Raw genomic sequence first — 23766 nt, 5'->3', positions numbered from 1 at the left:
AGATCGAATACTAATGACCCAAAGTGGATAACAAAGAATTTGAAGACCTTATAGGTAAAAAGAGAGCTTGGTACAAAAGGATTAAAAATGGGGAGGTCACTTTAGAACAGGAATTCGTACAACTGGTTAGAAATGTTAAAAAAGAGATAAGGAAAGCAAAAAGAAACTAGTGAAGTTCGCATAGCAGGGCAAGCAAAGACAAATCCTAAAGGTTTTTTTCAGTTATATCGTACTAAGACTAGGGAAAGGATAGGTCCATTAAACACTGAGACAGGTCAAATAACAGATAGTGATGATGAGATGAGTAGTATTTTTAATAAATATTTTGTATCTGTATTTACTAAAGAGGAACTTAACAATATGCCTTCAGCCGAACAAGTCTATGTGGGTGGGGACGAGGACAGGTTGACTAGTTTAGCAGTTACCAGGGAAGGATGTTCTTAAACAAATAGAAAACTCAAAACCAAACAAATCCCCAGGGCCAGATGAAGTGTTTGCCAGGGTGCTTAAAGAATGCAAAGAGGAGCTTTGTGACCCACTGTCAACCATATTTAATAATCAATAGAGTCAGGCAGAGTGCCAGAGTTTTGGAAAGTTGCTAGTGTGATACCAATTTTTAAGAAAGGAGATAGATCACTTGCGTCTAACTAATGTCGACCAATTAGCCTAACGTCTATTGTGGGAAAGTTACTCGAATCGATAATAGCAAATAAAATTCGTCTTCATCTTGAAAAACATAAATTAATAATTGAGTCGCAACATGGTTTTATAAATGGCCGTTCATGTTTAACAAATTTGTTAATCTTTTTATTCTAGCATTAGTTGAGGCAGTTGATAGTGGTAAGGATTGCGAGTGTGTATACCTTGACTTTAGCAAAGCTTTTGATACAGTGCCACATGAAAGACTGATTAAAAAGATAGAGTCTCATGGTATTGGGGGTGCTATATTAAGCTGGATTAGGGCATGGCTATACCAAAGGAAACAGAGAGTTAGTATAAATAGGAATCAGTCAGAGTGGGAAAATGTTGTAAGTGGAGTGCCTCAAGGGCTCTGTCCTGGGACCTCTGTTGTTTATAATATATATCAATGATTTAGATTCAGGTTTGAGTAGCAACATTTGCAAATTTGCCGATGATACGAAAATCGGTAGGGAAATTAATTCGGAGGAGACTCACTATCACTTCAAGTTGATCTAGATAGGGTTTTGAAATGGTCAAAGGATTGGCAGATGCATTTTAATGCTGATAAATGTAAAGTTCTGAGGCTAGGTAATGATGATGATGAGTTACAAGATACGAGCTAGATAGGTGTTTGAGATTGCGAAAGGGATCTGGGAGTTATGATTGGTAAGAATTTAAAACAAAAGGATTCAATGCATAAATGTTCGTAATAAGGCAAATTGGATACTTGGATTTATTAATCGCAGCGTTAGAAACAAGACACCTGGTGTGGTTCTCAAGCTATATCTTGCTATAGTTAGGCCCCATTTAAATTATGCAGTTGAGTTTTGGTCGCCATATTATAGAATGGATATAAATTCACTTGAACGTGTCCAGCGTAGGATGACTAAGTTAATTCCCCAAATTAGAAATCTTTCATATGATGAAAGATTAACAAAGCTTAAGTTGCATTCACTGGAAAGGCGAAGAGTTAGGGGTGACATGATAGAGGTTTACAAGTGGGTGAATGGACATAACAAAGGGGATAATAATAGGGTATTAAAAGTATCAACACAAGACAGAACACGAAACAATGGGTATAAATTGGATAAGTTTAGATTTAGGAAAGACTTGGATAAATACTGGTTCAGTAACAGGGTTGTTGATTTGTGGAACCAATTACCGCGAACCATGCTGGAGGTGGGATCCCTCGATTGTTTCAAGCGCGGGTTGGACAAGTATATGAGTGGGATTGGGTGGTTATAGATAGGAGCTGCCTCGTATGGGCCAATAGGCCTTCTGCAGTTACCTGTGTTCTTATTATAAACGCACCTGTGCCTTTTCCATAGCATTAGTGAGAAATGGCATATGACTAACATTAGTGTAAAACGACTCAAATTCTCACCATTTTACTATAAAAAAAATTGTCGGTAATTGTTTCCCATGAACCTTGGCAGGAGCGAATATTTACAAACCCTCCTCCTGTTAAGATATTACTTTTTGTAATTATGTGGACCATCGAATACACATATACTTTATGCTCAATTATATTGTAGAATTTAGTACTGTTAATTATAGAAAGTATTTATTCTGACCAAACCACACACTAAAAATTGAAGAGACGACAACGCTTCGGTCGAAGGCATGTGTAGCGAGTAGATTATCCCAATAATATACTCGCTCCAAATGCATTGTTAATATTCCTGTCAACCTTTGGAGATGAATGAGGTGAGGCGTTGCCCGGGCAACACGGTGAGGTGTTGCCCGAGCATATAAGCAGCAGAATAGCAAACATTAAACTAGTCTACTTTCAAGTGTAGTCTAGAGCGGACACTTACGAGATACTGTACCGACGCTCAGCGCTGCGTCACACACGGCCACGCGAGTCTTGCTTATAGCTGGGAGAAGACCTTGGTGCAAACAGGAACGCGAGATGGCTGACGAGGAGTTCGATGGTGATGATGTTGGTGATGACTTCGAGGAGGCAGAAGATGATGAAAATCTGGATGACCTGCAAGGAGAGGAGGATGATGATAACCAGATAGAGTTGGTACCTGCAGGGGAAGGTCAGCCAGTGCCTATGCTCAAGAGAATCACGACACCTTATATGACAAAATATGAAAGAGCTAGAGTATTGGGCACGAGAGCACTGCAGATTGCAATGTGTGCGCCTGTCATGGTGGAAATTGATGCAGAATCGGATCCGCTCCAAATTGCTGCCAAAGAATTGAGAGAACGGAAAATTCCCATCATCATTCGCAGATATTTGCCAGACGGATCTTTTGAAGATTGGGGCATAGATGAACTTATCATCAGTGACTTCTAGATTGATGGTAAAGCTTTAAGGATGTCTGATCATTCATGTTAGTTCTTTTCTCATATTTGTTTTATTAAGAGGAGTAGTGATGTACAATTTTTACAATGCTCCACATTGCGACAGCGACCCAAGGACGCAACAATTATGCATATTCTTCTCTCCTGCTACACCGAGCTTGTCCACACACTGTACCTACATCTTTTGGTACCAGACTACAATTTCCACAGTCAACACATGTAGTACTCGGCGTGTACAGTCCTAATCAACCCAAGACGCTACAGCTTCGACACAGAGCAGACAGCAGACTACGACCGCATCGAGCCGCCACGCTCTCGCTCCCCGAGTTCGGACACTCACAATTCTCAATCGAGCCGCCACGCTCTCCCACATAGAGCTCCACGACTTCAGCCTCACTCAGCTCTCTGCTCTGCTCCAGGCTTCGTCTCAACGTCTGCGACACTGCTAAATCCAGAGACACATCCGCCGACTACGCAGTTCACTTTTCGACCACAGTTACCAGCAGCACCGCCTCCTACGACAACGGACGATCCTGTGCGACCTCCCAGCACAGGATCCTCCTACGACCCCAGTTAGATGACATCAGCGAAGAGGAGGAAGTTAACTTTGATGGTTATGTAACGCGAGCAGGGCGTACAATTCACCGACCAGCTAAGTTCCTTGATCAAGTATTTTTCCTTTCATCCCCTGGGAGGGGGAGTTCTGGGAGGCTCAGTGCGCTCAACTCACACCAAAATATCACCTGTGTACTTCTGTATATTCGACCAAATATATATATAGTTTTCTTAGTGTCTGTGTTTATTTGTCACCATACTTTACGTAACACATGAATCGTTAAATATAAAATAGAATCGTTACACATGAAAGGCGCCTTCTAACCACTCCTCAAACCCTGTAGAAAAAACAAAAAATGTTTTCCACTGGTAGGAAGGCTGGTTCTGTGCCAGATTTTCGAAAAGCTGATTTTAATAGCCTAAGAAATTTTTTGGGTCAAATTGATTGGAAAGTCTTGGGTATGGGGTGTGGGCCGGTCTTGGAGCGAGACATGAACCCAGCGACAGGTGACTTAAATGGGGATTTCGATGTGGATTCAATATATAACTTATTTAAGAATATTCTAAACAAAGCACAGGAACGTAGTATACCATACAAATTGAATAGATCGAATACTAATGGCCCAAAGTGGATAACAAAGAATTTGAAGAACCTTATAGGTAAAAAGAGAGCTTGGTACAAAAGGATTAAAAATGGGGAGGTCACTTTAGAACAGGAATTCGTACAACTGGTTAGAAAGGTTAAAAAAGAGATAAGGAAAGCAAAAAGAAACTATGAAGTTCGCATAGCAGGGCAAGCAAAGACAAATCCTAAAGGGTTTTTTCAGTTATATCGAACTAAGACTAGGGAAAGGATAGGTCCATTAAACACTGAGACAGGTCAAATAACAGATAGTGATGATGAGATGAGTAGTATTTTTAATAAATATTTTGTATCTGTATTTACTAAAGAGGAACTTAACAATATGCCTTCAGCCGAACAAGTCTATGTGGGTGGGGACGAGGACAGGTTGACTAGTTTAGCAGTTACCAGGAAGGATGTTCTTAAACAAATAGAAAAACTCAAACCAAACAAATCCCCAGGGCCAGATGAAGTGTTTGCCAGGGTGCTTAAAGAATGCAAAGAGGAGCTTTGTGACCCACTGTCAACCATATTTAATAAATCAATAGAGTCAGGCAGAGGGCCAGAGTTTTGGAAAGTTACTAGTGTGATACCAATTTTTAAGAAAGGAGATAGATCACTTGCGTCAACTAATGTCGACCAATTAGCCTAACGTCTATTGTGGGAAAGTTACTTGAATCGATAATTGCAAATAAAATTCGTCTTCATCTTCAAAAACACAAGTTAATAAATGAGTCGCAACATGGTTTTACAAATGGCCGTTCATGTTTAACAAATTTGCTAAATTATTATTCCAGCATATTTGAGGCAGTTGATAGTGGTAAGGATTGTGATGTTGTGTACCTTGACTTTAGCAAAGCTTTTGATACAGTGCCACATGAAAGACATAAAAAAGATAGAGGCTCATGGTATTGGAGGTGCTATATTAAGTTGGATTAGGGCATGGCTATTCCAAAGGAAACAGAGAGGGTTAAGTCAGAGTGGGAAAATGTTGTAAGTGGAGTGCCTCAGGGCTCTGTCCTGGGACCTCTATTATTTAATATATATCAATGATTTAGATTCAGGTTTGAGTAGCAACATTTGCAAATTTCCCGATGATACGAAAATCGGTAAGGAAATTAATTTAACACTATCACTTCAAGTTGATCTAGATAGGGTTTTGAAATGGTCAAAGGATTGGCAGATGCAGTTTAATGCTGATAAATGTAAAGTTCTGAGGTTAGGTAATGATGATGATGAGTTACAAGATACGAGCTAGATGGTGTTGAGATTGCGAAAGGGATCTGGGAGTTATGATTGGTAAGAATTTAAAACAAAAGGATCAATGCATAAATGTTCGAAATAAGGCAAATCGGACACTTGGATTTATTAATCGCAGCGTTAGAAACAAGACACCTGGTGTGGTTCTCAAGCTATATCTTGCTATAGTTAGGCCCCATTTAAATTATGCAGTTGAGTTTTGGTCGCCATATTATAGAATGGATATAAATTCACTTGAACGTGTCCAGCGTAGGATGACTAAGTTAATTCCCCAAATTAGAAATCTTTCATATGAAGAAAGATTAACAAAGCTTAAGTTGCATTCACTGGAAAGGCGAAGAGTTAGGGGTGACATGATAGAGGTTTACAAGTGGGTGAATGGACATAACAAAGGGGATAATAATAGGGTATTAAAAGTATCAACACAAGACAGAACACGAAACAATGGGTATAAATTGGATAAGTTTAGATTTAGGAAAGACTTGGATAAATACTGGTTCAGTAACAGGGTTGTTGATTTGTGGAACCAATTACCGCGTAACATGCTGGAGGTGGGATCCCTCGATTGTTTCAAGCGCGGGTTGGACAAGTATATGAGTAGTGGTTATAGATAGGAGCTGCCTCGTATGGGCCAATAAGCCTTCTGCAGTTACCTGTGTTCTTATTATAAACGCACCTGTGCCTTTTCCATAGCATTAGTGAGAAATGGCATATGACTAACATTAGTGTAAAACGACTCAAATTCTCACCATTTTACTATAAAAAAAATTGTCGGTAATTGTTTCCCATGAACCTTGGCAGGAGCGAATATTTACAAACCCTCCTCCTGTTAAGATATTACTTTTTGTAATTATGTGGACCATCGAATACACATATACTTTATGCTCAATTATATTGTAGAATTTAGTACTGTTAATTATAGAAAGTATTTATGCTGACCAAACCACACACTAAAAATTGAAGAGACGACAACGCTTCGGTCGAAGGCATGTGTAGCGAGTAGATTATCCCAATAATATACTCGCTCCAAATGCATTGTTAATATTCCTGTCAACCTTTGGAGATGAATGAGGTGAGGCGTTGCCCGGGCAACACGGTGAGGTGTTGCCCGAGCATATAAGCAGCAGAATAGCAAACATTAAACTAGTCTACTTTCAAGTGTGGTCTAGAGCAGACACTTACGAGATACTGTCCCGACGCTCAGCGCTGCGTCACACACGGCCACGCGAGTCTTGCTTATAGCTGGGAGAAGTCCTTGGTGCAAACAGGAACGCGAGATGGCTGACGAGGAGTTCGATGGTGATGATGTTGGTGATGACTTCGAGGAGGCAGAAGATGATGAAAATCTGGATGACCTGCAAGGAGAGGAGGATGATGATAACCAGATAGAGTTGGTACCTGCAGGGGAAGGTCAGCCAGTGCCTATGCTCAAGAGAATCACGACACCTTATATGACAAAATATGAAAGAGCTAGAGTATTGGGCACGAGAGCACTGCAGATTGCAATGTGTGCGCCTGTCATGGTGGAAATTGATGCAGAATCGGATCCGCTCCAAATTGCTGCCAAAGAATTGAGAGAACGGAAAATTCCCATCATCATTCGCAGATATTTGCCAGACGGATCTTTTGAAGATTGGGGCATAGATGAACTTATTATCAGTGACTTCTAAGTACATGTTAGATTGATGGTAAAGCTTTAAGGATGTCTGATCATTCATGATGAATTGTTAGTTCTTTTCTCATATTTGTTGTATTAAGAGGAGTAGTGATGTACAATTTTTACAATGCTCCACATTGCGACAGCGACCCAAGGACGCAACAATTATGCAGATTCTTCTCTCCTGCTACACCGAGCTTGTCCACACACTGTACCTACATCTTTTGGTACCAGACTGCAATTTCCACAGTCAACACATGTAAGAACATAAGAACAAAGGTAACTGCAGAAGGCCTATTGGCCCATACGAGGCAGCTCCTATTCTATAACCACCCAATCCCACTCATATACTTGTCCAACCCGTGCTTGAAACAATCGAGGGACACCACCTCCACAATGTTACGCGGCAATTGGTTCCACAAATCAACAACCCTGTTACTGAACCAGTATTTACCCAAGTCTTTCCTAAATCTAAACTTATCCAATTTATACCCATTGTTTCGTGTTCTGTCCTGTGTTGATACTTTTAATACCCTATTAATATCCCCCCGGTTATGTCCATTCATCCACTTGTAAACCTCTATCATGTCACCCCTAACTCTTCGCCTTTCCAGTGAATGCAACTTAAGCTTTGTTAATCTTTCTTCATATGAAAGATTTCTAATTTGGGGAATTAACTTAGTCATCCTACGCTGGACACGTTCAAGTGAATTTATATCCATTCTATAATATGGCGACCAAAACTGAACTGCATAATCTAAATGGGGCCTAACCAGAGCAAGATATAGCTTGAGAACCACACCAGGTGTCTTGTTACTAACGCTGCGATTAATAAATCCAAGTGTCCGATTTGCCTTATTACGAACATTTATGCATTGATCCTTTTGTTTTAAATTCTTACTAATCATAACTCCCAGATCCCTTTCGCAATCCGACTTCGCAATCACAACACCATCTAGCTCGTATCTTGTAACTCTATCAACATTACCTAACCTCAGAACTTTACATTTATCAGCATTAAACTGCATCTGCCAATCCTTTGACCATTTCAAAACCCTATCTAGATCAACTTGAAGTGATAGTGAGTCCTCCTCCGAATTAATTTCCCTACCGATTTTCGTATCATCGGCAAATTTGCAAATGTTGCTACTCAAACCTGAATCTAAATCATTTATATATATTATAAACAACAGAGGTCCCAGGACAGAGCCTTGAGGCACTCCACTTACAACATTTTCCCACTCTGACTTGATTCCATTTATACTAACTCTCTGTTTCCTTTGGTATAGCCATGCCCTAATCCAGCTTAATATAGCACCCCCAATACCATGAGACTCTATCTTTTTAATCAGTCTTTCATGTGGCACTGTATCAAAAGCTTTGCTAAAGTCAAGGTATACAACATCGCAATCCTTACCACTATCAACTGCCTCAACAATGCTAGAATAAAAAGATAACAAATTTGTTAAACATGAACGGCCATTTATAAAACCATGTTGCGACTCAATTATTAATTTATGTTTTTCAAGATGAAGACGAATTTTATTTGCTATTATAGATTCGAGTAACTTTCCCACAATAGACGTTAGGCTAATTGGTCGATAGTTAGACGCAAGTGATCTATCTCCTTTCTTAAAAACTGGTATCACATTAGCAACTTTCCAAAACTCTGGCACTCTGCCTGACTCTATTGATTTATTAAATATGGTTGACAGTGGGTCACAAAGCTCCTCTTTGCATTCTTTAAGCACCCTGGCAAACACTTCATCCGGCCCTGGGGATTTGTTTGGTTTGAGTTTTACTATTTGTTTAAGAACATCCTCCCTGGTAACTGCTAAACTCGTCAACCTGTCCTCGTCCCCACCCACATAGACTTGTTCGGCTGAAGGCATATTGTTAAGTTCCTCTTTAGTAAATACAGATACAAAATATTTATTAAAAATACTACTCATCTCTTCATCACTATCTGTTATTTGACCTGTCTCAGTTTTAATGGACCTATCCTTTCCCTAGTCTTAGTACGATATAACTGAAAAAACCCTTTAGGATTTGTCTTTGCTTGCCCTGCTATGCGAACTTCATAGTTTCTTTTTGCTTTCCTTATCTCTTTTTTAACATTTCTAACCAGTTGTATGAATTCCTGTTCTAAAGTGACCTCCCCATTTTTAATCCTTTTGTACCAAGCTCTTTTTTTACCTATAAGGTTCTTCAAATTCTTTGTTATCCACTTTGGGTCATTTGTATTCGATCTATTCAATTTGTATGGTATACTACGTTCCTGTGCTTTGTTTAGAATATTCTTAAATAAGTTATATATTGAATCCACATCGAAATCCCCATTTAAGTCACCTATCGCTGGGTTCATGTCTCGCTCCAAGACCGGCCCACACCCCATACCCAAGACTTTCCAATCAATTTGACCCAAAAAATTTCTTAGGCTATTAAAATCTGCTTTTTGAAAATCTGGCACTTTAACAGAATTTTCTCCTACTGGTCTATTCCATTCTATGCTAAATCTGATTTCTTTGTGATCACTGCTCCCTAGCTCACTCCCTATTTCGATGTCATTAATTTGCGTTTCCCTGTTAGTTAACACTAAATCTAAAATATTATTTTCCCGTGTTGGTTCCTTAATGTGTTGCGTAAGAAAGCAATCGTCAATTAATTCTAGAAAATCTTCTGCTTCACTATTCCCTGTTTTGTTCAACCAGTTTATTCCGCTAAAATTAAAGTCACCCATGACATAAATACTGTTAGATCTAGATGCTCTAGATATTTCATCCCATAGATGCTTTGCTTCCATTCTGTCTAAATTTGGTGGCCTATATATTACTCCTATTATAATATTATTAGCTTTTTCGTTTAATTCAATCCAAATAGTTTCTGTGTGTGGCTCTGTTTTGATTCCCTCTTTGAGACTACATTTCAAATTGTCCCTAACATATATGGCTACTCCACCTCCTCGTCTAATATATCTATCTGTGTGAAATAGTTTAAATCCATATATTTGATATTCAGCTAATAGTTCTCTATTTTCTACATTCATCCACGTTTCGGTAAGTGCAATAATATCTATTTTTTCTGTGCAGACAAGAGCATTTAATTCGTTAATTTTATTTCTTAGACTTCTACTGTTAGTGTAATATACCCTAAGTGAATTGTTTTTTTGCGGACCTTCTCTTTCCCTGATCGTTTTGCCAATTCCTTTCTCCCACAAACACATACTTTTATTACCTCCTTCCTCCAAATCAATTCCCATACCTCTATCTACTAACAGTTTAAACCCAAACAAACACCTCTAACCACTTCTTCTAACGAGTTCGCAACAGCAACAACCCCAGCTCTCGATAGATGCACCCCATCACGAGCATACATTTCATTTCTTCCATAGAAGTGTTCCCAGTTGTCTATGAAAGATATTGCATTTGATTTGCAATATCTTTCCAGCCGGCAATTGACACCAAGTGCCCTCGATATCCATTCATTTCCCACTCCCTTTCTTGGAAGAATGCCACATATGATCGGGATTCCTCCCTTGCTCCTAACTAACTCTATGGCTGTTTTATACCTCTGAATCAGTTCCTCACTCCTAACTCGACCAACATCATTTCCTCCCACGCTAATGCAAATAATGGGATTGTTCCCATTACCAGCCATAATATCATTCATGTTGTTTATAATATCACCAATGCCAGCTCCGGGATAGCAAACCCTTAACCTGTTCCCCCTATCTCTAGCACAAAACGTTCTATCCAAATACCTTATCTGGGAATCTCCCACAACTAATGTTTGCTTAGGTACTTCCTTTACTTTCTGAGGGGCCTGCGCTTCCTTTCTCTTCGTTGCTTTCCCTTTTGCGCGATCCACAGTCTCTCCACAGCACTCGTCCTCCAAAACGTCAAATGAATTAGAAGTTGCTATGGCGTTTGAAGGCGGCTTTATCAAAGTCTTCTTAAGGCCCCTGTCTTTCACAACTCTCCAAGACGAGGTCCCTTTACTGCTGGTCTCCTCCTTCGTTACTTCTCGTTGTTCTTTCAGCTGACGCACCTCCTCCCGCAGAAAGTCCAACTCTGTCCTCAGGGCTCCCACTAGAGTCACCAGGTCCTTAACTACAACTTCCATATTGCAATGATAATATAACAACACTCAGGAGCTCCGGTTAACACAACCTCTCACTGTGACTTCACCTGACCGACTGAATGACCTTGATGAATGTAGTACTCGGCGTGTAGAGTACTAATCAACCCAAGACGCTCCAGCTTCGACACAGAGCAGACAGCAGACTACGACCGCATCGAGCCGCCACGCACTCGCTCCCCGAGTTCGGACACTCACAATTCTCAATCGAGCCGCCACGCTCTCCCACATAGAGCTCCACGACTCCAGCCTCACTCAGCTCTCTGCTCCAGGCTTCGTCTCAACGTCTGCGACACTGCTAAATCCAGAGACACATCCGCCGACTACGCAGTTCACTTTTCGACCACAGTTACCAGCAGTACCGCCTCCTACGACAACGGACGATCCTGTGCGACCTCCCAGCACAGGATCCTCCTACGACCCCAGTTAGATGAAATCAGCGAAGAGGAGGAAGTTAACTTTGATGGTTATGTAACGCGAGCAGGGCGTACAATTCACCGACCAGCTAAGTTCCTTGATCAAGTATTTTTCCTTTCATCCCCTGGGAGGGGGAGTTCTGGGAGGCTCAGTGCGCTCAACTCACACCAAAATATCACCTGTGTACTTCTGTATATTCGAACAAATATATATATAGTATCTTAGTGTCTGTGTTTATTTGTCACCATACTTTACGTAACACATGAATCGTTAAATATAAAATAGAATCGTTACACATGAAAGGCGCCTTCTAACCACTCCTCAAACCCTGTAGAAAAAACAAAAAATGTTTTCCACTGGTAGGTAAGTGTAGGAAGGCTGGTTCTGCTGCATACCAAGTTCCTTGCCTGTGCAGACTGGGTCTCGCGTCTTAGACTTGCTTGGACCAGATGGTCTTTGAGGTATTTATTTCTCTTCCATGCGATCATAAGAGAATCTCTTGGGAAGTTAGGCCAGTTTAGTTTAAGAACAAAGGCAACTGCAGAATTCCTATTGGCCCATACGAGGCAGCTCCTATCTATAACCACCCAATCCCACTCATATACTTGTAAAACCCGCGCTTGAAACAATCGAGGGACCCCACCTCCAGCACGTTATGCGGTAATTGGTTCCAGAAATCAACAACCCTGTTACTGAACCAGTATTTACCCAAGTCTTTCCTAAATCTTATCCAATTTATACCCATTGTTTCGTGTTCTGTCTTGTGTTGATATTTTTAATACCCTATTAATATCCCCCCTGTTATGTCCATTCATCCACTTGTAAACCTCTGTCATGTCATCCCTAACTCTTCGTCTTTCCAGTGAATGCAACTTAAGCTTTGTTAATCTTTCTTCATATGAAAGATTTCTAATTTGGGGAATTAACTTAGTCATCCTACGTTGGACACGTTCAAGTGAATTTATATCCATTCTATAATACAGCGACCAAAACTGAACTGCATAATCTAAATGGGGCCTAACCAGAGCAAGACATAGCTTAAGAACCACACCAGGTGTCTTGTTACTAACGCTTCGATTAAAAAATCCCAGTGTCCTATTCGCCTTATTACGAACATTCATGCATTGATCCTTTTGTTTTAAATTCTTACTAATCATAACTCCCAGATCCCTTTTGCAATCCGACTTCGCAATCGCAACACCATCTAGCTCGTATCTTGTAACTCTATCATCATTACCTAGCCTCAGAACTTTACATTTATCAGCATTAAACTGCATTTGCCAATCCTTTGACCATTTCAAAACCCTATCTAGATCAACTTGACGTGATAGTGAGTCCTCCTCCGAAATAATTTCCCTACTGATTTACGTATCATCGGCAAATTTGCAAATGTTGCTACTCAAACCTGAATCTAAATCATCTATATATATTATAAACAACAGAGGGCCCAGGACAGAGCCCTGAGGTACTCCACTAACAACATTATCCCACTCTGACTTAACCCCATTTATACTAACTCTCTGTTTCCTTTGGAATAGCCATGCCCTAATCCAATTTAATATAGCACCCCAATACCATGATCTATTTTTTTAATTAGTCTCTCATGTGGCACTGAATCAAAAGCTTTGCTAAAGTCAAGGTACACAACATCACAATCCTTACCTATATCAACTGCCTAAACTATGCTGGAATAAAAAGTTAGCAAATTTGTTAAACATGAACGGCCATTTGTAAAACCATGTTGCGACTCATTTATTAATTTATGTTTTTCAAGATGGAGACGAATTGTATTTGCAATTATTGAATCAAGTAACTTTCCCACAATAGACGTTAGGCTAATTGGCCGATAGTTTGACGCAAGTGATCTATCTCTATCTCCTTTAAACTCTCCAGGAAAGTGTTAAAAATTGGTACCACTTTAGCTACCTTCCATGACTCTGGCACTCTGCCTGACTCTATTGATTTATTAAATATGGTAGACAGTGGCTCGGAAAGCTCCTCTTTGCATTCTTTAAGCACCCTGGCAAACACTTCATCCGGCCCTGGGGATTTGTTTGGTTTTAGTTTTTCAAATTGTTTAATTACATCCTCCCTGGTAACTACTAAACTAGTCAACCTGTCCTCATCCCCACCCACATAGACTTGTTCGGCTGAAGGCATATTGTTAAGTTCTTCTTTAGTAAATACAGATATAAAATATTTGTTAAAAATACTACTCATCTCCTTGTCATTATCCGTTATTTGACCTGTCTCAGATTTTAATGGACCTATCCTTTCCCTAGTCTTAGTTCGATATAACTGAAAAAACCCTTTAGGATTTGCCTTTGCTTGCTCTGCTATGCGAACTTCATAGTTTCTTTTTGCTTTCCTAATCTCTTTTTTAACATTTCTAACCAGTTGTATGAATTCCTGTTCTAAACTGACTTCCCCATTCTTAATCCTTTTGTACCAAGCTCTCCTTTTACCTATAAGGTTCTTAAAATTATTTGTTATCCACTTTGGGTCATTAGTATTCGATCTATTCAATTTATATGGTATACTACGTTCCTGTGCTTTGTTTACAATATTCTTAACCCTTACACTGCTCAGGGGTCCTTGGGACATTTACACCCCTGTGCGTAAGAAAAAAAAATTAACATTTTTTTTCGTCTTCTAAACATGTTAATTTGTGTCCCCTGAGCACGGAAAAAATAAAAAATAAAATCGTAGGTGACATATTATGGGCGCAATTGACCGAGGAAGTCTGGCAAAAAGTGGGCGTTGACAGAGCCGTCGTCAGACCTGGTCAGCGTCACCCGCGTTGACAGATGGGAGTTGCCACAAAGATATTATTACCTAATTGTTTCAATGTCTCTGATTGATTTTTTCTTAGTTTTTTTGCAGTAATATTATTCAATAGTGTGTATTGTAATATATTTATATAATAAAAGTGGTTAATAATCGCTATACTCAAAAGTATGATGTGCATATTAGTGATTCAATTATTATGTTTATAAACTATAAACAAATAGTTTTGCTGCTATTACACTCTATACACAGGTTATATATAAGTATTGGCATGTTTTGGTCACCATAACGAACCACTAAGTTGGTATTGAGTGTCGAAAAGCAACGAGGAGTTACCGCCACACACCAGCCAGCCACTCGCTGCCACTCCCTCAACACACGCACTAAACTTTCTCCCCCAACAATACCAGTTGTGGTGTTATTACACTATATACAGACGTTATATATAAGTATGTATATATTTTGTTCACCACAACTGTACAGCTAAGCTGATATAGTTAGTTCAGGCACTAAGAGTCGTCGCTATACACAGATGGCGGCTGGCGGCTCCCTCACTCTTTCAAGGTCACACGCACTAAACTTTCTCCCCAAACAATACCTTTTGCAGTGTTATTACCCTGTATACACATATTATATATATATCTACATGTTTTATGCACCGTAACTGTACACCTAAGCTTGTAGTGCGCCCAAAGAGCATAGTGGCCACCCTCTAAACAGCTAGACAAATCGTGCAGACGACGTCACCTCCGTCACCCATATGGCTCCTCCCAGCATAATCCTTTTGCTGTTATTACACTAATACACACATTATATATAAGTATCTACATTTGTGTTCACCATAGAGAATCACTGACCTGGTATGGTGAATGCAAACAATAACAGGTGGCCACACAGTCAGTAAACGATGCTGTCTCCCTCCGTCTCTCAGCATCACTCCTCCCACAGCGCTAATTATTACAACAATCCTGCTATTACCACAACCCTGGTTATTTATATCACAGTCATTGGTCATCTGTAATATTGTCATCGCTAAATAATAACAATTATATATTTATTTTGACATTTTTCGGCGATGCTGTGGTCACAAGCTGAACATCAATGCTGTTCGCTCATGCTGCGTGCGCCGGCCTTGGTTGCTCCAACAGTACTGTGGCTCTCACACCTGAGAATATTGCCCACGATTTTTTTTTAAAATGGCATCTGTTTACAAGAGCCCTGAGGAAGCTACGGTGAACCCCGTGTAGCCGCGGGCCATTTGAATCAGGCCTGGCACCCTATGGCGTATATATACGCCATGCGCACCATGGGACATGTTACTCAGGGCGTATATATACGCCATGCGCAGTTTAAGGGTTAAATAAGTTATATATTAAATCCACATCGAAATCCCCTTTTACATCACCTATTGCTGGGTTCATGTCTCGCTCCAAGACAGGCCTACACTCCATACCCAAAACTTTCCAATCTATTTGACCCAAAAAATTTCTTAGGCTATTAAAATCAGCTTTTCGAAAATCTGGCACTTTAACAGAATTTCACCCTATGCCCCTGTTACCTAGCAGTAAAATAGGTACCTGGGTGTTTGTCAGCCGTCACGGGCTGCTTCCTTGAGGTGGAGGCCTAGTCGAGGACCGGGCCGTGGGGACACTAAAGCCCAGAAATCATCTCAAGAGAAGAGCTCTTATATGAGAACAATGAAGGTAAAATATGTGTTTTTATCTACACAATAGAGAGAATAGTTTTGTATATTTGTCTGTCTATCCAAAGTTAGGCTAGCTGCACCCAAATGTGCATGGGCCCCATCTTGTCTGTTGTACGAGATGATACCCTTAGCAATTAAGTTCCCCCTATCTTTGCCAGAGATAGGGGGAACAGATTAAGGGTTTGCTATCCGGGAGCTGGAATTGGTGATATTGTTGGAAACATGAATGATATTATGACGGGAAATGGGAACAAACCCATTATTTGTATTAGTGCAGGGGGTAAGGATGTTAAGCGAGTTAGGAGTGAGGAACTAATACAGAGATTTAGGACAGCCATTGAATTAGTTAGGAGCTAGGGAGGAATCCCGATTCCTCATTTCCCACTCGTTTAGAGAGGGAAATGAATGGATATCGAGGGCACTTGGTGTCAATTGCCGGCTGGAAAGATATTGCAAATCAAATGCAATATCTTTCATAGACAACTGGGAACACTTCTATGGAAGAAATGAAATGTATGCTCGTGATGGGGTGCATCTATCGAGAGCTGGGGTTGTTGCTGTTGCGAACTCGTTGGAAGAAGTGGTTAGAGGTGTTTGTTTGGGTTTAAACTGTTAGTAGATAGAGGTATTGGAATTGATTTGGAGGAAGGAGGTAATAAAAGTATGTGTTTGTGGGAGAAAGGAATTGGCAAAATGATCAGGGAAAGAGAAGGGCCTCAAAATAACAATTCACTTAGGGTATATTACACTAACAGTAGAAGTCTAAGAAATAAAATTAACGAATTAAATGCTCTTGTCAGCACAGAAAAAATAGATATTATTGCACTTACCGAAACGTGGATGAATGTAGAAAATAGTGAACTATTAGCTGAATATCAAATAAATGGATTTAAACTATTTCACACAGATAGATATATTAGATGAGGAGGTGGAGTAGCCATATATGTTAGGGACAATTTGAAATGTAGTCTCAAAGAGGGAATCAAAACTGAGCCACACACAGAAACTATTTGGATAGAATTAAACAAAAAGCTAATACTATTATATTAGGAGTTATATATAGGCCACCAGATTTAGACAGAATGGAAGCAAAGCACCTATGGGATGAAATATCTAGATCTAACAGTATTTAGGTCATGGGTGACTTTAATTTTAGCGGAATAAACTGGTTGAACAAAACCGGGAATAGTGAAGCAGAAGATTTTCTAGAATTAATTGACGATTGCTTTCTTACGCAACACATTAAGGAACCAACACGGGAAAATAATATTTTAGATTTAGTGTTAACTAACAGGGAAACACAAATTAATGACATCGAAATAGGGAGTGAGCTAGGGAACAGTGATCACAAAGAAATCAGATTTAGCATTGAATGGAATAGACCAGTAGGAGAAAATTCTGTTAAAGTGCCAGATTTTCGAAAAGCTGATTTTAATAGCCTAAGAAAATTTTTGGGTTCAATTGATTGGAAAGTCTTGGGTATGGGGTGTGGGCCGGTCTTGGAGCGAGACATGAACCCAGCGATAGGTGACTTAAATGGGGATTTCGATGTGGATTCAATATATAACTTATTTAGGAATATTCTAAACAAAGCACAGGAACGTAGTATACCATACAAATTGAATAGATCGAATACTAATGACCCAAAGTGGATAACAAAGAATTTGAAGAACCTTATAGGTAAAAAGAGAGCTTGGTACAAAAGGATTAAAAATGGGGAGGTCACTTTAGAACAGGAATTCGTACAACTGGTTAGAAATGTTAAAACAGAGATAAGGAAAGCAAAAAGAAACTATGAAGTTCGCATAGCAGGGCAAGCAAAGACAAATCCTAAAGGGTTTTTTCAGTTATATCGTACTAAGACTAGGGAAAGGATAGGTCCATTAAACACTGAGACAGGTCAAATAACAGATAGTGATGATGAGATGAGTAGTATTTTTAATAAATATTTTGTATCTGTATTTACTAAAGAGGAACTTAACAATATGCCTTCAGCCGAACAAGTCTATGTGGGTGGGGACGAGGACAGGTTGACTAGTTTAGCAGTTACCAGGAAGGATGTTCTTAAACAAATAGAAAAACTCAAACCAAACAAATCCCCAGGGCCAGATGAAGTGTTTGCCAGGGTGCTTAAAGAATGCAAAGAGGAGCTTTCCGAGCCACTGTCAACCATATTTAATAAATCAATAGAGTCAGGCAGAGTGCCAGAGTTTTGGAAAGTTGCTAGTGTGATACCAATTTTTAAGAAAGGAGATAGATCACTTGCGTCAACTAATGTCGACCAATTAGCCTAACGTCTATTGTGGGAAAGTTACTTGAATCGATAATTGCAAATAAAATTCGTCTGCATCTTGAAAAACACAAGTTAATAAATGAGTCGCAACATGGTTTTACAAATGGCCGTTCATGTTTAACAAATTTGCTAACTTTTTATTCCAGCATAGTTGAGGCAGTTGATAGTGGTAAGGATTGTGATGTTGTGTACCTTGACTTTAGCAAAGCTTTTGATACAGTGCCACATGAAAGACATAAACAAGATAGAGGCTCATGGTATTGGAGGTGCTATATTAAGTTGGATTAGGGCATGGCTATTCCAAAGGAAACAGAGAGGGTTAATTCAGAGTGGGAAAATGTTGTAAGTGGAGTGCCTCAGGGCTCTGTCCTGGGACCTCTGTTGTTTATAATATATATCAATGATTTAGATTCAGGTTTGAGTAGCAACATTTGCAAATTTCCCGATGATACGAAAATCAGTAGGGAAATTAATTCGGAGGAGGACTCACTATCACTTCAAGTTGATCTAGATAGGGTTTTGAAACGGTCAAAGGATTGGCAGATGCAGTTTAATGCTGATAAATGTAAAGTTCTGAGGTTAGGTAATGATGATGATGAGTTACAAGATACGAGCTAGATGGTGTTGAGATTGCGAAGTCGGATTGCGAAAGGGATCTGGGAGTTATGATTGGTAAGAATTTAAAACAAAAGGATCAATGCATAAATGTTCGTAATAAGGCAAATCGGACACTTGGATTTATTAATCGCAGCGTTAGAAACAAGACACCTGGTGTGGTTCTCAAGCTATATCTTGCTCTAGTTAGGCCCCATTTAAATTATGCAGTTGAGTTTTGGTCGCCATATTATAGAATGGATATAAATTCACTTGAACGTGTCCAGCGTAGGATGACTAAGTTAATTCCCCAAATTAGAAATCTTTCATATGAAGAAAGATTAACAAAGCTTAAGTTGCATTCACTGGAAAGGCGAAGAGTTAGGGGTGACATGATAGAGGTTTACAAGTGGGTGAATGGACATAACAAAGGGGATAATAATAGGGTATTAAAAGTATCAACACAAGACAGAACACGAAACAATGGGTATAAATTGGATAAGTTTAGATTTAGGAAAGACATGGATAAATACTGGTTCAGTAACAGGGTTGTTGATTTGTGGAACCAATTACCGCGTAACATGCTGGAGGTGGGGTCCCTCGATTGTTTCAAGCGCGGGTTGGACAAGTATATGAGTGGGATTGGGTGGTTATAGATAGGAGCTGCCTCGTATGGGCCAATAGGCCTTCTGCAGTTACCTTTGTTCTTATTATAAACGCACCTGTGCCTTTTCCATAGCATTAGTGAGAAATGGCATATGACTAACATTAGTGTAAAACGACTCAAATTCTCACCATTTTACTATAAAAAAAATTGTCGGTAATTGTTTCCCATGAACCTTGGCAGGAGCGAATATTTACAAACCCTCCTCCTGTTAAAATATTACTTTTTGTAATTATGTGGACCATCGAACACACATATACTTTATGCTCAATTATATTGTAGAATTTAGTACTGTTAATTATAGAAAGTATTTATGCTGACCAAACCACACACTAAAAATTGAAGAGACGACAACGCTTCGGTCGGCATGTGTAGCGAGTAGATTATCCCAATAATATACTCGCTCCAAATGCATTGTTAATATTCCTGTCAACCTTTGGAGATGAATGAGGTGAGGCGTTGCCCGGGCAACACGGTTAGGTGTTGCCCGAGCATATACGCAGCAGAATAGCAAACATTAAACTAGTCTACTTTCAAGTGTGGTCTAGAGCGGACACTTACGAGATACTGTACCGACGCTCAGCGCTGCGTCACACACGGCCACGCGAGTCTTGCTTATAGCTGGGAGAAGACCTTGGTGCAAACAGGAACGCGAGATGGCTGACGAGGAGTTCGATGGTGATGATGTTGGTGATGACTTCGAGGAGGCAGAAGATGATGAAAATCTGGATGACCTGCAAGGAGAGGAGGATGATGATAACCAGATAGAGTTGGTACCTGCAGGGGAAGGTCAGCCAGTGCCTATGCTCAAGAGAATCACGACACCTTATATGACAAAATATGAAAGAGCTAGAGTATTGGGCACGAGAGCACTGCAGATTGCAATGTGTGCGCCTGTCATGGTGGAAATTGATGCAGAATCGGATCCGCTCCAAATTGCTGCCAAAGAATTGAGAGAACGGAAAATTCCCATCATCATTCGCAGATATTTGCCAGACGGATCTTTTGAAGATTGGGGCATAGATGAACTTATCATCAGTGACTTCTAAGTACATGTTAGATTGATGGTAAAGCTTTAAGGATGTCTGATCATTCATGATGAATTGTTAGTTCTTTTCTCATATTTGTTGTATTAAGAGGAGTAGTGATGTACAATTTTTACAATGCTCCACATTGCGACAGCGACCCAAGGACGCAACAATTATGCATATTCTTCTCTCCTGCTACACCGAGCTTGTCCACACACTGTACCTACATCTTTTGGTACCAGACTACAATTTCCACAGTCAACACATGTAGTACTCGGCGTGTAGAGTCCTAATCAACCCAAGACGCTACAGCTTCGACACAGAGCAGACAGCAAACTACGACCGCATCGAGCCGCCACGCTCTCGCTCCCCGAGTTCGGACACTCACAATTCTCAATCGAGCCGCCACGCTCTCCCACATAGAGCTCCACGACTCCAGCCTCACTCAGCTCTCTGCTCTGCTCCAGGCTTCGTCTCAACGTCTGCGACACTGCTAAATCCAGAGACACATCCGCCGACTACGCAGTTCACTTTTCGACCACAGTTACCAGCAGCACCGCCTCCTACGACAACGGACGATCCTGTGCGACCTCCCAGCACAGGATCCTCCTACGACCCCAGTTAGATGACATCAGCGAAGAGGAGGAAGTTAACTTTGATGGTTATGTAACGCGAGCAGGGCGTACAATTCACCGACCAGCTAAGTTCCTTGATCAAGTATTTTTCCTTTCATCCCCTGGGAGGGGGAGTTCTGGGAGGCTCAGTGCGCTCAACTCACACCAAAATATCACCTGTGTACTTCTGTATATTCGACCAAATATATATATAGTATTTTAGTGTCTGTGTTTATTTGTCACCATACTTTACGTAACACATGAATCGTTAAATATAAAATAGAATCGTTACACATGAAAGGCGCCTTCTAACCACTCCTCAAACCCTGTAGAAAAAACAAAAAACGTTTTCCACTGGTAGGTAAGTGTAGGAAGGCTGGTTCTGCTGCATACCAAGTTCCTTGCCTGTGCAGACTGGGTCTCGCGACTTAGACTTGCTTGGACCAGATGGTCTTTGAGGTATTTATTTCTCTTCCATGCGATCATAAGAGAATCTCTTGGGAAGTTAGGCCAGTTTAGTTTAGTTTAAGAACAAAGGCAACTGCAGAAGGCCTAATGGCCCATACGAGGCAGCTCCTATCTATAACCACCCAATCCCACTCATATACTTGTCCAACCCGCGCTTGAAACAATCGAGGGACCCCACCTCCAGCACGTTATGCGGTAATTGGTTCCAGAAATCAACAACCCTGTTACTGAACCAGTATTTACCCAAGTCTTTCCTAAATCTTATCCCTTTTATACCCATTGTTTCGTGTTCCTTCTTGTGTTGATATTTTTAATACCCTATTAATATCCTCCCCTGTTATGTCCATTCATCCACTTGTAAACCTCTATCATGTCATCCCTAACTCTTCGATTTTCCAGTGAATGCAACTTAAGCTTTGTTAATCTTTCTTCATATGAAATATTTCTAATTTGGGGAATTAACTTAGTCATCCTACGTTGGACACGTTCAAGTGAATTTATATCCATTCTATAATACAGCGACCAAAACTGAACTGCATAATCTAAATGGGGCCTAACCAGAGCAAGACATAGCTTAAGAACCACACCAGGTGTCTTGTTACTAACGCTTCGATTAATAAATCCCAGTGTCCTATTCGCCTTATTACGAACATTCATGCATTGATCCTTTTGTTTTTAATTCTTACTAATCATAACTCCCAGATCCCTTTCGCAATCCGACTTCGCAATCTCAACACCATCTAGCTCGTATCTTGTAACTCTATCATCATTACCTAGCCTCAGAACTTTACATTTATCAGCATTAAACTGCATTTGCCAATCCTTTGACCATTTCAAAACCCTATCTAGATCAACTTGAAGAGATAGTGAGTCCTCCTCCGAATTAATTTCCCTACCGATTTTCGTATCATCGGCAAATTTGCAAATGTTGCTACTCAAACCTGAATCTAAATCATCTATATATATTATAAACAACAGAGGTCCCAGGACAGAGCCCTGAGGTACTCCACTAACAACATTATCCCACTCTGACTTAATCCCATTTATACTAACTCTCTGTTTCCTTTGGAATAGCCATGCCCTAATCCAACTTAATATAGCACCCCCAATACCATGATCTATTTTTTTAATTAGTCTTTCATGTGGCACTGAATCAAAAGCTTTGCTAAAGTCAAGGTACACAACATCACAATCCTTACCACTATCAACTGCCTCAACTATGCTGGAATAAAAAGTTAGCAAAATTGTTAAACATGAACGGCCATTTGTAAAACCATGTTGCGACTCATTTATTAATTTATGTTTTTCAAGATGGAGACGAATTGTATTTGCAATTATTGATTCAAGTAACTTTCCCACAATAGACGTTAGGCTAATTGGCCGATAGTTTGACGCAAGTAATCTATCTCTATCTCCTTTAAACTCTCCAGGAAAATGTAAAAAATTGGTACCACATTAGCTACCTTCCATGACTCTGGCTACTCTGCCTGACTCTATTGATTTATTAAATATGGTAGACAGTGGCTCGGAAAGATCCTCTTTGCATTCTTTAAGCACCCTGGCAAACACTTCATCCGGCCCTGGGGATTTGTTTGGTTTTAGTTTTTCTAATTGTTTAATTACATCCTCCCTGGTAACTACTAAACTAGTCAACCTGTCCTCATCCCCACCCACATAGACTTGTTCGGCTGAAGGCATATTGTTAAGTTCTTTTTTAGTAAATACAGATATAAAATATTTGTTAAAAATACTACTCATCTCCTTGTCATTATCCGTTATTTGACCTGTCTCAGATTTTAATGGACCTATACTTTCCCTAGTCTTAGTTCGATATAACTGAAAAAAACCTTTAGGATTTGACTTTGCTTGCTCTGCTATGCGAACTTCATAGTTTCTTTTTGCTTTCCTAATCTCTTTTTTAACATTTCTAACCAGTTGTATGAATTCCTGTTCTAAACTGACTTCCCCATT

General features: G+C 39.9%; 3 pseudogenes; all 3 read left to right on the top strand.

Moving 5' to 3' along the window:
- The first annotated feature begins 2522 nt into the window (after window positions 1-2522).
- On the top strand, window positions 2523-2986 carry LOC138370946 (DNA-directed RNA polymerases I, II, and III subunit RPABC2 pseudogene; annotated as a pseudogene).
- A 3704-nt stretch (window positions 2987-6690) lies between these two features.
- On the top strand, window positions 6691-7101 carry LOC138370945 (DNA-directed RNA polymerases I, II, and III subunit RPABC2 pseudogene; annotated as a pseudogene).
- Window positions 7102-20270: 13169 nt separating this feature from the next.
- On the top strand, window positions 20271-20841 carry LOC138370944 (DNA-directed RNA polymerases I, II, and III subunit RPABC2 pseudogene; annotated as a pseudogene).
- Window positions 20842-23766: the final 2925 nt, after the last annotated feature.

Source organism: Procambarus clarkii, chromosome 34 (assembly GCF_040958095.1).
Source record: "Procambarus clarkii isolate CNS0578487 chromosome 34, FALCON_Pclarkii_2.0, whole genome shotgun sequence".
Lineage (NCBI taxonomy): Eukaryota > Metazoa > Arthropoda > Malacostraca > Decapoda > Cambaridae > Procambarus > Procambarus clarkii.
The sequence above is the reverse complement of the archived record's forward strand: the minus strand, read 5'-3'. Positions and strand labels throughout refer to the sequence as shown.